The sequence below is a fragment of the Cydia strobilella genome, chromosome 2 (assembly GCF_947568885.1).
Source record: "Cydia strobilella chromosome 2, ilCydStro3.1, whole genome shotgun sequence".
NCBI classification, from domain to species: Eukaryota; Metazoa; Arthropoda; class Insecta; order Lepidoptera; family Tortricidae; genus Cydia; species Cydia strobilella.
Genome location: NC_086042.1, coordinates 27,967,915 through 27,984,298, shown reverse-complemented (window position 1 = coordinate 27,984,298; position 16,384 = coordinate 27,967,915).

Genomic DNA, 16,384 nt, shown 5'->3' with positions numbered 1-16,384 from the left:
AGGAGACCTGAAACATTACCCCTTAGACCATAAAACTCTAGTTTCCTCAAGTTAAACAAAGTCACAAAAAATCTAGTCAACCAACTCATCTCGCGGCCTTCCCGACGCAAAGGTGCCCATTACACCCATTATATAAATAAAAAAAACGTTTATTCAAAAAACTTACGTACAACTAAATACATATTTTCTTCTGCCAAACCACACAGTGGTTTGTTGGCAGACGAGGCTCCTTTGTTTGTTTTATTATTTTATGAAATATTTTAATTTGTGTTAATTGCAGTAAGTACTATTTATATAATATAAACATACATTTTGTGATCATTTTTCGTGTCACCGACGCGCGTGGTAATATAAACATGCGGTACTCGGTAGTAAATTATCTTTACTACTGGCAGCCTTTTTAAAATCTAGTCAAGCAACCCATCTCGCGCCCTTCCGGGTGCAAAGGTGCCCATCGCCCCCATTATTATTTTATTACATATTTTAATTTTTGTTATATGCAGTAAAAACTCTACTATATAATATCCTAGATTCACTACGAATTTCCTATAAAATGAATGTACGTAACTTAATGAAAAATCATTTTTATCAGTTTAATTTTATGTTAAAATTAAAAACAATTTTTTTAAAAATATTATACTAATGCTTTAACCCTTATTTGAATGTGTAACGTTGAAAGTATTTTTAAATAATAAACATGAAACACTATTTGTAAGTATGAAGTCGCATTTATCTCGTACTCTTATTATACTTCCAAGTGCCATCAGTACCTAAAAAGATTGCTAGGTATGCTATTATTATCAAACATTACCATAATAAAATTTAAATAAACTGCATTTTGACAGAATAAAAGAAAATCTAACTAAACCTATGTTGCCAGACTTTATCGATAATTTCACTGTCCACATTCCATCGATCTCCAAAAAAAAAGAAGTAGGAGGTTCTCCATTTGGTTGGAAGTTTGTATTTTAAAGTTAATTTTATGTCAGTTTATTATTTATCTACTGACCGACTGAAACTGAACATTAATGAACAAAATCACATAAAATCGTTTCCTAATTTTAGCTTTAACAAAAGATTGACTTGCTCAAGAGTTACAAAACAGACGTAAAACATCTCAAAATAATCCCAATGAAATAGGAACTGCTCACCAGTTAACATGTTCAATCCAAAGGTGTTCACCAACTCAAGCACGAAGGCGGCAAACTGCAGTTGCTGTTGCTGCAGCAGAAATTGATGGCGAGATGCACGATGTGGTTTATCATAGCTGACTGTTAATTCTGAGTTATGGTCAACTGTTGTTATGCTTAGCCATTACACTCAAAAATAAAATTCACTAATAAACAATTGGAACGAAATGGCTTCTGTAAGTTGTCTCGGCTCGGGTTGCACCACACTGAAATACACCGCGCTCCCTTGTTCAAGTAATTGCTCTGGCATACTATGCTCCAACCGATCCAATCGTTCTTTGTTGTTAGGTGCCCGTGGTTTTCGAGGCTTTTTAGTAGGTGGAACTGTGACTCCTTCCGCCTCTCCTTCACTATCGAAACTTCTTCGCCGTCTGGACCGTGATCGCTCAGATCTACTACCTACTCATTAGCACTAACTACGTCAATACTAGACACGAAGCGGTAATAACGCGTGAGATAAATTTAAATAACGTACACTTCTGACTTATTAGTTGGGTATAATTTAAAATGACACTCCGAGTACGACTAGTTCTTTATTCCTTGACAAGTCAACAGCCAAAAGCCAGTGATCCCAAGTGACCGCTGCTTATATAACTTTACAGAATGAATAACTGGTTTGAATGAATGATGGAATGATGTCACTTGAAACATCAATCACATTACTAATTATTTAAATTACGAGTTTTATAAATTGAAAATGATAATTAACGTCATCTGAATTATTTAATTCTGACAACACTAACAGCAAGTGGCATCATTCGACATAATAACAACAAACTTAATAATATATATTTTATAACTAACAATATATTATTAAACTGAAATATGTGTCATATGCAAAAAAAGTGACCAAGGCCTCCAGTGCCCAGAGCTGGAATTGGACCGTCCTATCCATTATGTATTATTCTGCGGCAGATGCCTAGACCGCCCGGCCACCCGGGTCACGTCACGGCAGGGTTTCTCTTAAGTAATATTTGAGAGGCTAAGTATTAGGTACTGTATTTTATGTAGTGTATTTTTAAAGCACTGGTGGCCTAGCGGTAAGAGCGTGCGACTGAAGGTCGCGGGTTCAAGCCCCGGCTCGTACCAATGAGTTTTTCGGAACTTATGTACGAAATATCATTTGATATTTCCAGTCGCTTTTCGGTGAAGGAAAACATCGTGAGGACAATAACAAGGCCTAGTTCCCCCTGGGTTGGAAGGTCAGATAACAGTCGCTTTCGTAAAAACTAGTGCCTACGTCAATTCTTAGGATTAGTTGTCAAGCGGACCCCAGGCTTCCATGAGCTGTGACAAAAATGACGGGATAACGCGAGGAAGATGATGATTTTATGTAGTGTATTTTATATACAATTATTCTTCTTTGTCACTGCACTTGAAAGAGTGGCCACGATGCCACGAATATTCGGCAACTATTCGGTATTCGGCTTATATGCCATTCTGCCGAATATTCGATATTCCACCGAATGTTGCCTATTATTCTGCCGAATACCGAATATTCGTTGCACCTACCTAAAAAGAAAAATACACCATAAAAAAACCGCAAACCACTATATTTATTTTAACATGTTTTCTTGGAAAGTTCTTAAATAGGAAGATCCTGTTTTGAGCATTTTGTTGACTACAAATATTTTACTTTTATCATGGGTCCTATTTTGATTGACTCTAACTACATTCACTGGTTCTGAGCAACAAAAGTTAAACCTTAGCAAACAATGTGCTTTGTTGGCGAACAATTTTCGTAATTAACGTGACTCAAAATGTTCGCATGTTATGCCGAATATTCGGTAGCCGAATATTCGACGCTTCGGCCGAGAGAGGGGCCGAATATTCGGTATTCGGTATTCGGCCAAAACCACTGTTCGGGGCATCTCTAGTCATGACCGTGACCATGGTGGTTATCATGGTGGCACCCTCCACATTATACGAAAAAACTTTTCTTAGTAAGACACCCGAAATTCCAGCGGTGGCAGCATGGTTCCATCTTTATCGCCTGCCACTATGCCCTTCACTTTCGCACTAACAAACTTGTTAGAACGTGACAGGCATGGTGACAGATGATAAAAATGCGACTGTGCTACGGCCGCAGGCGTCGGCATACAGTTTTTACTGGATTTTCACCACTATTGCCTGAAGATAAGTAGGCAAGTTAATTCTACCCGGAAATAATTTAAATTTCAAATTAATTTTGATATAAACTTCCGGTAAATTTTCGACAATCTAACACGAAAACTTTTCAAATTGACGCTAAGCAAAGAATGTGAAATTTGGAGATAGTAACAAAGTTTCGTAGGGATGGCAAATTTTATAGTCGAATCTAATTACAAAATGATTAACTCATTTAAAACGTGTTTTCAGCACTATTATATTTATGACTTGTGTTCGATTAAGTTATTATTATACCTACGTGTGGTGGTAGGTAGTTTGAATTTGTATTGTCTATCCTCAACTTTTTCATACTTTCGGCGGGTTTAATATTAAAATTAATATGGGACTTGATCGCGTACCGACCCGCTAAAAATTATGATTGAATATGCTATTTGGTCCTGAGATTTAATAAAGTAAAATTTAATTTCGGTGTTCGTGAAATAAAACCTACTACAAGAATAAACATATTTATTATGTGAAATAATATAGTTTTTCATTTATTTTGATATCTTTTTATCATTTAAACTAATATTAGTATGCAAACAGAAAAAAATCGATTAAAACTAAAAAATAGTTGACTGAACTTAAACTATCGTGAGACATATTTCAAATTATATGTCGCCAAAAGCGACTAAAAATAATAGTGAGTGAAACAGTACTGATCTATATATTTTGAAATAGTTGACTGTAAAAAGTTTATATTAATTAATATATTTTCATCCTATGCGAGTGGCAACCCTGCATGAAGTGGCTATTCGTACGATAAGTTTTAAGCCTCGTTCTGTCGGTGCCTCGTCACAGTTTAAGCTAGGTTGCCATCCCTGATCGCCTATGATCTATAGTCCAAGCTTTTCAGTAAGTACTTGATGACAAAAAAATCAATTTTTATGTACATTATACTATTATAGTCTGCATTTTCTCAAAAAAAAATTCACGCAGACGGTAATCTGTTAAACAAAAGCCATTGTTCCCTTTGCCAATGTGTGCCATTGTGTCTGGCAATGGCACGCGACGTAGCACGCGTTCAGACTCAATGGCACACAATGGCTGACCGCTAGCATAAAAGGAACAATGGCTTTTGTTTAACAGATTACCATCTTAGCCGAGGTTGCCACCGAGGCTTCCGTACTTTTTAGTATTTGTTGTTATAGCGGGAACAGAAATACATCATCTGTGAAAATGTCAACTGTCTAGGTCTATCACTGTTCAGAGAGGCTGTGAGATGCAGCCTGGTGATGGACAGACCGACGGACATACGGACATACGGACAGCGGAGTCTTAGTAATAGGGTCCCGTTTTTACCCTTTGGGTACGGAACCCTAAAAAGTAACCCAAAAGGAAGTTAGAAATTCTATATTGAAGTTTCGACTTTTGCATGCTACTTCTGAGTACAGAATGTATGAAGGTTTTGAAGCATTTAATTATAATAAAGCAAAAGTTAGTTCTCTGTTAACTAATGGAGCCCCGCAAATGTGGTTTAACTGTGTTACTAACTTTGTGCTGTTTCGTAAAGCGCAAACTCACCGACTCGTTTCCAGTTGAGAACCTAGAAATTCTTCTCTGAAGTACGCAGATCTATTTTTTTTTTTCATTTTTATTTTACTTGCTGGCTAAATCATCTCGCTTGTACATTTAGATGTTACAAGTTTGCTTCAATTTGTTGTAACGATATTATTAAGGTAGTTTTGTTTTTAAGGCCAACTGACCGACTGAATTGGATGTTTCGTTTCACGACGTTTTATTTCGATAACGATGTTTTTGCTAGTAATTTATTAAAAAAATATGTTATTTATTTGGAAATTATATTCTGAAATAATTCCTTTAATTCCAGAATAGGGTTGCATAATTATAAAAAATAATATTTTACTCTATTTATTAACAAAAATATTAAAATCTGTCGAAAACAATCAATGCATCAATTAATATACATGCATCAATATACATGTAAGCAGTAAATGACAATAAACAATAAAGGATGACTCACGTTAGACCGGGCCGTGTCCGGGCCGGAGCTTCCGGCGCTTCGTTTTCTATGGAAAGCATCACGTGATCACCTGTCATGTCATAGAAAAGTAAGCGCCGAAAGCTCCGGCCCGGACACGGCCCGGTCTAACGTGAGTCATCCTTAAACCGCGTGAAGCGAAACGTTCTAATCAGGCCGATCACCTTAGATTACAATTTCTCTTCGATTTATCAACTGCGACACATTGCAATCATCGTGCAATTTGTTGCAATATCTGTGTAGCCTTTTATAACTGATGTGTGAGATGCGCTACGAGTGCTACGAGTCAAAATGTTACACTTAAAAAATCTCAGTAAAGGACTCAATTCGGGACTTAGAGGACTCGGGCGCAGTCAAAAACGAATAATAGTACATTATTGTCGAGGTTCGGAAGTAGCTACTTGCTGGCTGAGGATTCGTTTTAAACGGACGACCTTGGGAGTCCGTTTAATTGAATTCGAAGCCAGCAAGAAGCCTTCCAGCCGAGTCATATATAGTGCTTTTCTTAAAAATGGCGCAATAAATGCAAATATAATAGAAATATTTTATAGAAGCAACATTCTTATGTATATATTTTCACAGAAAAAAGTAAAAAGATTTGCTTTGCCGCCGTTTTATTTTTTTTATAATACGCCAACCTATTTGAGACACCTAAATAGTCGCGGTACCAACATTATAATAATAAGAGCTGATCACTGTTTGGCTGTTTAATGGACCTATGCCTTCATTTGATATGGCCACTTCAACTTTTAAAAAGTTTGGAATTCGACAAATAATGGAATTTGTATGCAACATTGCAGTCCCGAAATCGAGACTGCAATATTTTTAACTTTTTAATTTTTTTGACTGACCATAAACTACGCACTTCGCGACCTACTTTTTAACCGGCAACGTCGACTTTGCCGTCCATTTTTGAGAAAAATTCTTTAAATTTACTCTACTCGAATTTCTATCAACACTAATTGTTTTGTTTCATTTATTTATATATCGTAATTGTAATCGTATCTATAAATTCAATCCCCTTGTAACAACACTATCCCGTCTAAGATTCTTCCAACTCGAGCCACAAAGCGAATCGCATGTGCCGAAGGAGCGTTTTAATTTGCAGCAGTGGGGCTTGTTCAAACACTGGCTATTGGCGACTGCGGGACAATCGTCTGCACTTAAATGATTCAATAACTAGGGCTGGGAACGTTTCTGATCAAGACAGGTTTCTGGAATTTGTTTGATAAACTGGAGGTGCATTTCAATGGGCTGTACCATTTAGGGTATACCATTGCTAGTCTCGTCGTTTATTTTTTGTTCTTTATCATTCAGTATACGTCACTAGTTCTAATCTTTATTCTTTATTCGTCTTGTCTGTAACTTGTCTCTAACTTAATATGTCTTATTAATTTTCGTCAAAGTCTTCCTTAGTCTCATTTCTTGTTTGTCTTCCGTTGTTTTCATATTATTCGCAGATTTTCTTTAGTCACATTAGTTTTTCATCATTCTCTTTTTTACTCTCATTTGCAATTCATCTCGTTCTTTTTTGGCCACGTGTCTAGAGCCACAAAACAAGTCTCATCTGTCGAAGGAGCGTTTTAATTTTCAGCAGTGAGGCTTGTTCAAACACCGGCTATTGGCGGTCGCGGGACAATCGTCTGGCTGCACTTAAACGATTCAATAACTAGGGATGGGAACGTCTCTGATCGCGATTCTATAATTTGTTTAATTATAAATTTAAAGCACGCTCTCCTGTGGCGGATGCCGGATCCGGCCTGATTTGAAATATACTGGCAAACGAGCTAATGATTTTGCACACAGATATAAAATATACTTAAATTAAAAGATTTTTTTTATAAAGTGTGTAATTTGATTTGTTCTATAAGTTGTATTTGTTTGATTTTAAATGCACCTCGCATTTCAATGGGCTAGAACTATTATTTAGAACATGTGTGATTGGTAAATAATCATGACTTGTTCTTAAAATAAATTTAAACAAGAATTAATATATGCCTCTCTTTTATGCACACGATATCTAAACCGATTTTTATCGAGAGCTACCGTAGTTCCCTGGTTTAATTGGTAAATTTCAGTTTTTATTATTATTATTATTTTCGATTTTCAGCACATGCCTCATACCTATTATTAGGTACTTGATATTTTCGTAATATGTTATTATTATTACGAGCCTTACGAGGGACACAATTGTCCCACTGCTGGGCAAAGGCCTCCCCCCTCTTCTTCCACTCCTCCCGGTTTTGAGCTACATCTGGCCAGTCGCTCAAAAAGGAGTCCAAGTTATCCCGCCATCGCCGACGAGGTCTGCCGGATCCCCGGTTTGACTCATGGGGCACCCACTAAGTGGTTATTTTGGCCCACATGTCATTCGGCATGCGTAATATGTTGCTTTTAGTAAAACTAAAAAAGAACTAATAATTATAGTCTTCATCTTTTAAAATGATTTTTTAATCGGTAATCTGTTAAACAAACGCCATTGCCTCTTTTGTGCGAGCGGTCGGCCATTGTGTGCCATTGTGTGTGAGAGCCGCACGCGCCGTGGCACGCGCCAACACACAATGGCACACAAAGACCGGCAGCTAGCATAAAAGAGACAATGGCTTTTGTTTAACAGATTACCGTCTTAGACGAAAAAGTCATTTGAGGTGATGCAGACTATAATATATATAATAAGTTAGTTATAATTTTTTCGATAGATGTTAGTAATATTTACATAAACTAAAAAGAAAAAAATATATACCAAAAGGACAGCCCTAAAATAAACCGATATCGTCTGAATTGCAGCACAAATCAGGTATTCGCCGGTTTCACCGATTTTTCTCAAGAGCTGCCGTCGGTCCGTTAATTGGGAATGTTGTGCTCGTTACGTAAACAACGACTGTTGAACGGTTCTTTGATTGTTTTGGGTTTCAGTATCGGTTTGTCTCCGTTCTAAATAGAATTGGATTTGGATCGAGTTTAAAAATTGGTGAACGATATTAAATTTTGTTATCGTTATTTTAAATGGACTTGCCGCGAATTAGAAACAATAATTGGCAAATTTCAATCGATCAGGAATTTGAAAAATGTTAATGGCAGGGCAACAAACAGTCAACAAATGAAATACTTAAGAACAAAGAAAAAACGTAATGTACAGATTTATCCAATTGTAAAGAAATTGTTTCTCATATAAGTGAAATGTTAATTTCTTTTTGAGAAAATAAATTATTCTTTAACCCGAAAAAATACTGACAGAAGACCGTTAAATTCCCGTCATAAAATCATTAGTTTGTATTAGTGTAAAATCCTATGTCGAACAATTCCGTAAATCACCTAAAATATCCATCGTAATAAAAATCCTTTTTCAAAATTATCCGACGGCTTTCGACATTCGGAATTCCTCGAATACGTCTTATTAATTATTATGGAATAATATCAATAAATTGCTCTGATAATTTATGTACATATTATTCACTACTCATAAGTGCTTGTTACTAGGCCTACATGAATAAAGTATATTTGAACTTTGTACTATATCAAAAACAACACATAATATGGCAAGAATGCCACAGCTAAGATTAAAAGACAATTTAGCAAGTCAAAAACGAATGCTCGAAAACTTATAAAAGGGAACTTATGCTAACGGATAAATCCACATTTGAAATGTCACGCTGTCAGTATGCATAGTAGCATCCTTATTTAGTTTTCCAAATTTAATTTTCCAAACAGTGCTCCGTCAAATCTCCAGACAAAATAATTTTCCTTTGCTACCTATTCATCCGTAAAATCCCAGTCTGGTTCATTCCAACTCGTACTAAAAGACTAATAAAACGGGGCTATCGAATGATCAACATAACGACTCTAATTTAGTTTGACAAAGTTCTGAGAGACAAGTTATGCGGAACTTTTTGGACCTCTGTCTTTTGAATAAATTTTCAATAAACTTCCAAAAATGAGTTTGTAAAGTTTTGATTGGTGTGAATTCTTAACGGGATTCTGTGACTCCGGTGGCCTCGTTGCGTTTGTAATGGGATTGCTTTGATCATATTTGCTGAGTGTCAATTTGTTTCTTAATCAAGTTTTCACTCTTTATTTTGGTTTCGTTGGTGGTTAATATACCTACACTTGTTTAATGTTTACTGTACTGTTTATTGTTTTATTTTTAATTCTGTTTTTTACATTGTAATTATGATTGTGTTGGACCTATGTTGTCTTAAATAAATGGATTAATTATTATGATTAATATAATCGCAATTACTTGTGTAAACACAACATACACAGCACAATTTGAATATATGTAGACTGATTAGATAGATGATTCATACATAGAAATTAATTTTACGTATGTCAAGTGTCACTGTAAAGCCCAATTGGATCAAACCCATTTTAGAAAAAGGTCGCCCCTGTGGACAATTCAATAAAAGTAAACGACTCGGGTACATATAATTTACGTTTCTTTTATTTGAGTCTAAAATACTGTAAGGTTACTTTATTATGTTTATATATAATATTTGACTTTTTTGGTTCAATTTCTCGTTATAATTTATGAATCTCTCTTAACACCAACATTAAATTTATCTCTGTTTGACCTAATGGTTGACTGGTAGAGAATGCCTTTTGGCATTAAGTCCGCCATTTGTAAATTTCTCTTTGTTTGTGCAATAAAGTTAAAAAAAAAAGGTAACAGCATAAAAAATAGCTTTAGATTCCCTTAACTTGGCGATATCTACAGGAAAGATGTGAAGTTAAAAATAAGCATACCATAAATGTGTATGCTCCAATTTTCTGATTGAACCCGCATAAAGGGGTACTCACATTACACAAGCCGTTACCTTGCCGTCCACAGGAAAAACAACTTTTATTTCAAGTCGGTGTTTGACCCAAATTAAAAACGGCCAAGTGCGAGTCGGACTCACGCACGAAGGGTTCCGTACCATTACGCGAAAAACGTTTGTTGTATGGGAGCCCCACTTAAATATTTATTTTATTCTGTTTTTAGTATTTGTTGTTAAAGCGGCAACAGAGATACATCATCTGTGAAAATTTCAACTGTCTAGCTCTATCACGGTTCATGAGATACAGCCTGGTGACAGTCGGACAGACAGACAGACAGCGGAGTCATAGTAATAGAGTCCCGTTTTTAGCCTTTGGGTACGGAACCTTAAAAATCAGGAGTACAGTTAACCTTATAGAATCGTTTGAGCAAAAGAATATCTAAAATTCAATTCTGATTTAACTATTTTTTATAGTTTTGATTTTGTTCTGATACGACCTGGAAGATTGCTCACGCTGACTAGAGCAATGAAAGTCGTGCGTGAGAAGCGACCACCAAGACCATCGTCATGGTCGTGTCAAAACACAATCGGCACTATAACCAATTGTTGAATCAGAATTGGCATGGCCAACCAAGACTAACGATTTCCCCACAGAAAGCATATGAGGTCACCCGACCTAGTTCCTAATTACAATTCATAGGTCTATAAAACCGTTCGCAATCACAATACTCGCCCTCTGGAGTCTGTTGGCAGAATTAACTAAATTGGGAATGGCTCCGTGCGTTTAAGTGGCTTTATATATTTTGGAATGTTACCTATTCTGTTGGAGTAAAAATCATAACATTTCTGATTTTGTATAAATAATCATCACGAAAAAGTGTCATTTTACAGTCCAGATAAGAACGACGACGAGTGAAGCGAGGAGGAGCGCGCTATACTTGAACTGCGGCCAAAACAACAAAAAGCAACTTATTTTATTGTACGATATTGATTTACAAAGAGAAGTTATTTGTGTCTCATATATTATAGGTAGAAAAAATAACCATTATATCCAATGTATGTGAATGGTTAGAAAACCTATCAGGAAAATACGCTATTGAAAAATATAATATAATGCGGAACTATCTTTAGAATTGCTTTCGGGAAAGGAAACTATTGAGAAAAAAACTAAGTGGTAAAAATTGCGAATGGTAGACTTCGCAACTTGGAAAAAACAATTTCCATAGAATACAGTACCTACACACTACACACTCTTTTACTAATATACCTATCATGCTTTTACAGCATCACTACATAGTATAAAACAAAGTAACTTCCTACTGTCTGTCTGTCCCTATGTATGCTTAGATCTTTAAAACTACGCAACGGATTTTGATGCGGTTTTTTTAAATAGATAGATTGATTCAAGAGGAACGTTTATATGCATTGCACCCGTGTGAAGCTGGGTCGGGTCGCTAGTTAGGTATATAATCTAAACATTCAAGGGACTTATTCCGCTTACTTGGTAGAATTAGAAGAAAACTATTTTTAAAGTGCGTGCCACTCCAATCCATCTACGCTCACATCTAATTTATCTACAGTAAAGTAATGATATTATATATTGCTTGAGTCTATATTGTTGTGTGGGCTGTATATAACTACTTTAGATGTGGGTGTGTGCTCCAGAAGAGTCCACAGTTGTAAGATGGTGGCGACTATACATATACCAGAGCTCTACGCATAGCATGCAACAGGGTAAAAATATAATGTTCGCGACGCTTATAAGTTGCTCGAGTGGCCTTAGTTGTTTAGCCCGGCTCGTCGTGCTCGAGTCGGGCTCGAGATGGGCTCGAGCCTGCTATGAAAAAGGCAAGAGCAGTCGAGAACAGCACTTCAGAGGCATATTGCGCTCTTTCCGCTACCAACAAAAAAAATGGAAAAGTCCCACTTATTGTGCTGGAGTTTTCTATTCAAATGTAATTTGTGGCGAGTTTCTAGTGTTCTTTTATTTGTTGCTGAACGATTACAGGACGCGCGTCTAGGTGCAAACTTTCTTTTAAGAATAACAGGGGCACAGTCAGAATCAAAAATAGCGTATCAGATAGATTAACAAAAAGAGATATGTATCTATAGGTATATATAACAGTCAAACTGTTGCAGATACTTTGGAATGCGAACTGTCGAGATATAACACTAATTGGGAAAGTAATCGAGAATAGCTAGCCATACACGCACGGATTTGCCTGTCGGATCTGCCTGAAAGATGTGTCTGACGGACACATCCGTCAATGTGTGGCGAGAAATAGACACAGATGGGCAGCGGACGGGCATCCGGCGGACAAATCTTTGTCTATTTCTCGCCACACATTGACGGATGTGTCCGCCAGAAACATCTTTCAGGCAGATCCGACGGGCAAATCCGTGCGTGTATGGCTAGCTAATGACAGATACTTTACGCATTCAATTTTAAAGTACTAATTTTATTTAATTTTCAAACCAGAGGCTAACGAGGGCGAAAAATCGATCCATCTAGGTTTTATTGTTGGTAAGATTCGCTTTTGAGTGTTTTCAAATAAGAGATTCAATAATTATAAAATACATAAATTGATGTGTGAAGTCCCCAATCCGCATTGTGCTAACGTGGCTACCTATATTGCCACGTGCAATGTCTGGGACGTAAGTATATATGGTCGTGATAATGATACAATCATTGTTTATATGATATAAAGTATAATCTCACGAATTTTCGAATGAATACCTGAAAAATAAATAGCAGTATGATAGATTTTTATCCGCTACTGTATGTATTTATGTTAAGCTATTTATATTAGAGAACAGTAGACACTTTTGACGCATAGTCTGATACGCTAGTTTCGATGCTGACTCTACCTAGTCATAATCCTCATCAACCTCGTACAGAAGACTGCGCCGAATCAACCGCAGGACTTTTACAATTCATGCATTGTACATGAGTGCGATTAAAATTTAGTGACCACCTATTTTGATTGAATTTCGTCACTTGACGAGTTTTAATTCGTTACAAAGAGAATTAAGAAGACATAGAGTGCTCACTCCATACATCAGTTTTGTTACCAAAACGACTATTTTCGTAGTATACATCTAGCGTCATGTAGCGGAACTCTCAGTGCTGCTACTCATTTTGCTCATTTTTACACAGTTTTTATAAAGCAACAACACAGAAATCGCAAAAATAGATCAGGTGTTCCACACTAAATAAGCTCAATTCAATAATAGGGATGATGACACATGTTGAATTTTATAACAAAATCTAGTAACATAGATAGCAAATGAGTAATTTATTACAATAATGTAGATATTAAAATAATATGTGGACATAATACAAAAATACTGTGACTTGAAAGTTTTAAAATTTAAGTATTTATCAATTTCCAAAAAGGAAAAATTCACTTATCGTTTTGTTAGAAGCGTTTTGCAAGTGACGTACGACTGTCGGGCTTTGATTATCATTTCTGACTTTTGTATTGGTTTAATGCATTGGGTCCCATATAGGCATTTGATCCTAAAAATAAACCTGATCGATTGATACCATTAATGAAGATTTGTCATTTTTATATTATTATATAATTTCAGTTACTTCTACAGTAAAAGTTAATCATAGCCATTAGTACAATCGCGTACATATATATCTTGTATCACCTAAATAATTACACCATGTACAAACGAGTCGCACCCTTTTCTAGTGAACGTACAGTGCTTAACAAAAGGCTGAAGTCATGAGAACCCAAAAACAATGTAAGGTGAACACTCGGAGCGGAGCTACGCTTGTATTCGGATACAATCTGCACTGTCAAGTGTTCTCAACCGGCAGACTAAGTTTTTATATTAACTTGCTGTGTACCTACATAAAAAAAGTTGTCTTATAATATCATGGCTGGCATCGAATCAGCGTCCTCTGCAATCGCGGCAAATGCCTAGACCACTCGGGTGTAATTTTCTCAAGTAAATGCAATCTCTTGGGGGCAATAGGCGCCCTCTGGTGAACTAAAAATAATTTAATTTGCTTCCTACCTAATAGTAAAAAAATAGTAGATTGTATCACAAGGGAGCAAAATGACATAGGTATGTATAAACGGCGAGGGCGCGGGCGTAAACCTTTGGATCCTAAACGAAGCGAAGGATTCTATAATTGAATCCTGAGCGTAGCGAGGGATTCTAAAATAGAATCCTGAGCATAGTGAGGGATTTAAGTGTTAACTCCGAAGGTGAAAATAATTTTGCTACCATGTGACACATACTGCTTTTCACATTACCTATGAGGAAATTATTATGTTCCAAAATATTATTTAACCAATAAATAGTATGCAAAAAAGAAAAAAAAATGGTGTCCTAGAACAGAAAAATGCCACTTTGATCCCTATTAGTAGGGAAGAAAAGTGCCACTTTGATCCCTCCTAGCGGGGAAGAAAAAGCCCTTTTTCGAACAGGTGATGTGAAAATAATATTGCTACCATGTGACTACTGCTTTTCACATCACCTATGAGGAAATTATTATGTTCCAAAATATTCGTTAACCTAAATAAATAGAATGCAAAAAAAATCGTGTCCTTGAACAGAAAAGTGCCAATAACGTGTTATTGAGTTATTGATGTACCGTTACGTCATGCCATTGTATAGAATTAATATGTGGTATTTTGGTTAGAAGTTGTTTCACAAAACAAGAAATCATGAGGAATCATTTGTTTGGTGTGTATAGGCAGTCGAAGCATAAAAACGCCCATAGGAATTTTAATTATTACTCTTTAATTATATTACTAGATCTACCTCAATTTTGTAATTATCGCACAAGCAATTTTGACAATTGACGCAAACTTCGGTTTATTACAAAAGCACAAAACAAAATGATATAAAACCCGCAACTATTCAAATGACTCACTATTTACCCTCTCCCATTCCATATAACTTTCTTTTTCCTCTTACAATAAAATGCATATGTTTGAGCGAGATACCCAATAGAAAACTCAGTTAGAAGTACCGGAAATTGAGTTTACCCTTTTCATTGTTGATGCGAGCCTAAATGGGATTTCTAAATAGGATGTGCCCCAATATCCTTAGCGACCTTTGAGGGAGTAAATATTTAAGGACTTTTAAACTTTTTGATGAATGTATCAAAAAGTTTAAAAGTCCTTAAATATTTACTCCGTTATTTATTTAGACCTTGATAATGACCAAGGTCTAATCAAAATCAGGTCAGGACTCAGGAGTCATTGATCGAGTTTGCGGGTGGTACGAGTATCTTTATTATATTCAGAAATCATCGCATTTCATCGCATAATATCGCATTTATCACATTTATTTATATATGCGATAAATGCGATGATTTCTGATATTTTGAGCAAAAATGCTTTTTCACCGCACCAGCCTCGTAAAGGTTTTTCGCAAAGTGTTTATTTGGATTTGATTTGTAATGTTTTACAACTTTGAGGGATTTTTGATACATTACCTAGGTCTTATCGAATTCAGTCATTGATCGAGTGTGCGGGAGTTATCTTTGTTTTAGTTTGGGCAAAAATGCTTTTTCACCGCACCAGCCTCGTAAAGGCTTTTCGCAAAGTGTTCATTTGGATTTGATTTGTGATATTTTACAATGTTTTACAACTTAAAATTTTAAGGCGGCTTTGTTTCTGATACCTACAGTGTACAATTTTTTAACCGACTTCAAAAAGGAAGAGGTTCTCAATTCACCGAGATCAATATTTTTTGTATATATACTTAAGGTTAAAAAAATGCTGGTGACCGCTAAGATCGTGCGACTTTCAATCCGGAGGTCGCGGGTTCAAGCCCCGGCTCGTACCAATGAGTTTTTCGGAACTTGTACGAAATATCATTTGATATTTACCAGTTGCTTTTCGGTGAAGGAAAACATCGTGAGGAAACCGGACTAATCCCAATAAGGCCTAGTTTCCCTCTGGGTTGGAAAGTCAGATGGCAGTCGCTTTCGTAAAAAACTAGTCCCTACGTCAATTCTTGGGACCAGTTGCCAAGCGGACCCCAGGCTCCCATAAGCCGTGGCAAAATGCCGGGATAACGCGAGGAAAAGAGAGATACTTAAGGTATCGTTCGGATTCAGATTACACCAGCATTACTGCAGTAGTATTGCAGCGCGACATTACTGCTAACAGCATTTCTGACGCAAATGTCAAAATTCCGGGCAGCAACATGGATTTTGACATTTCCGGCACTAATGCAGTCAGCAGTAATGTCGTGTAAAAACCCTAAAGTGAATTTTAGCCAAACTTTGCGTTGGATTCTAGTAATTTCTACGTTCA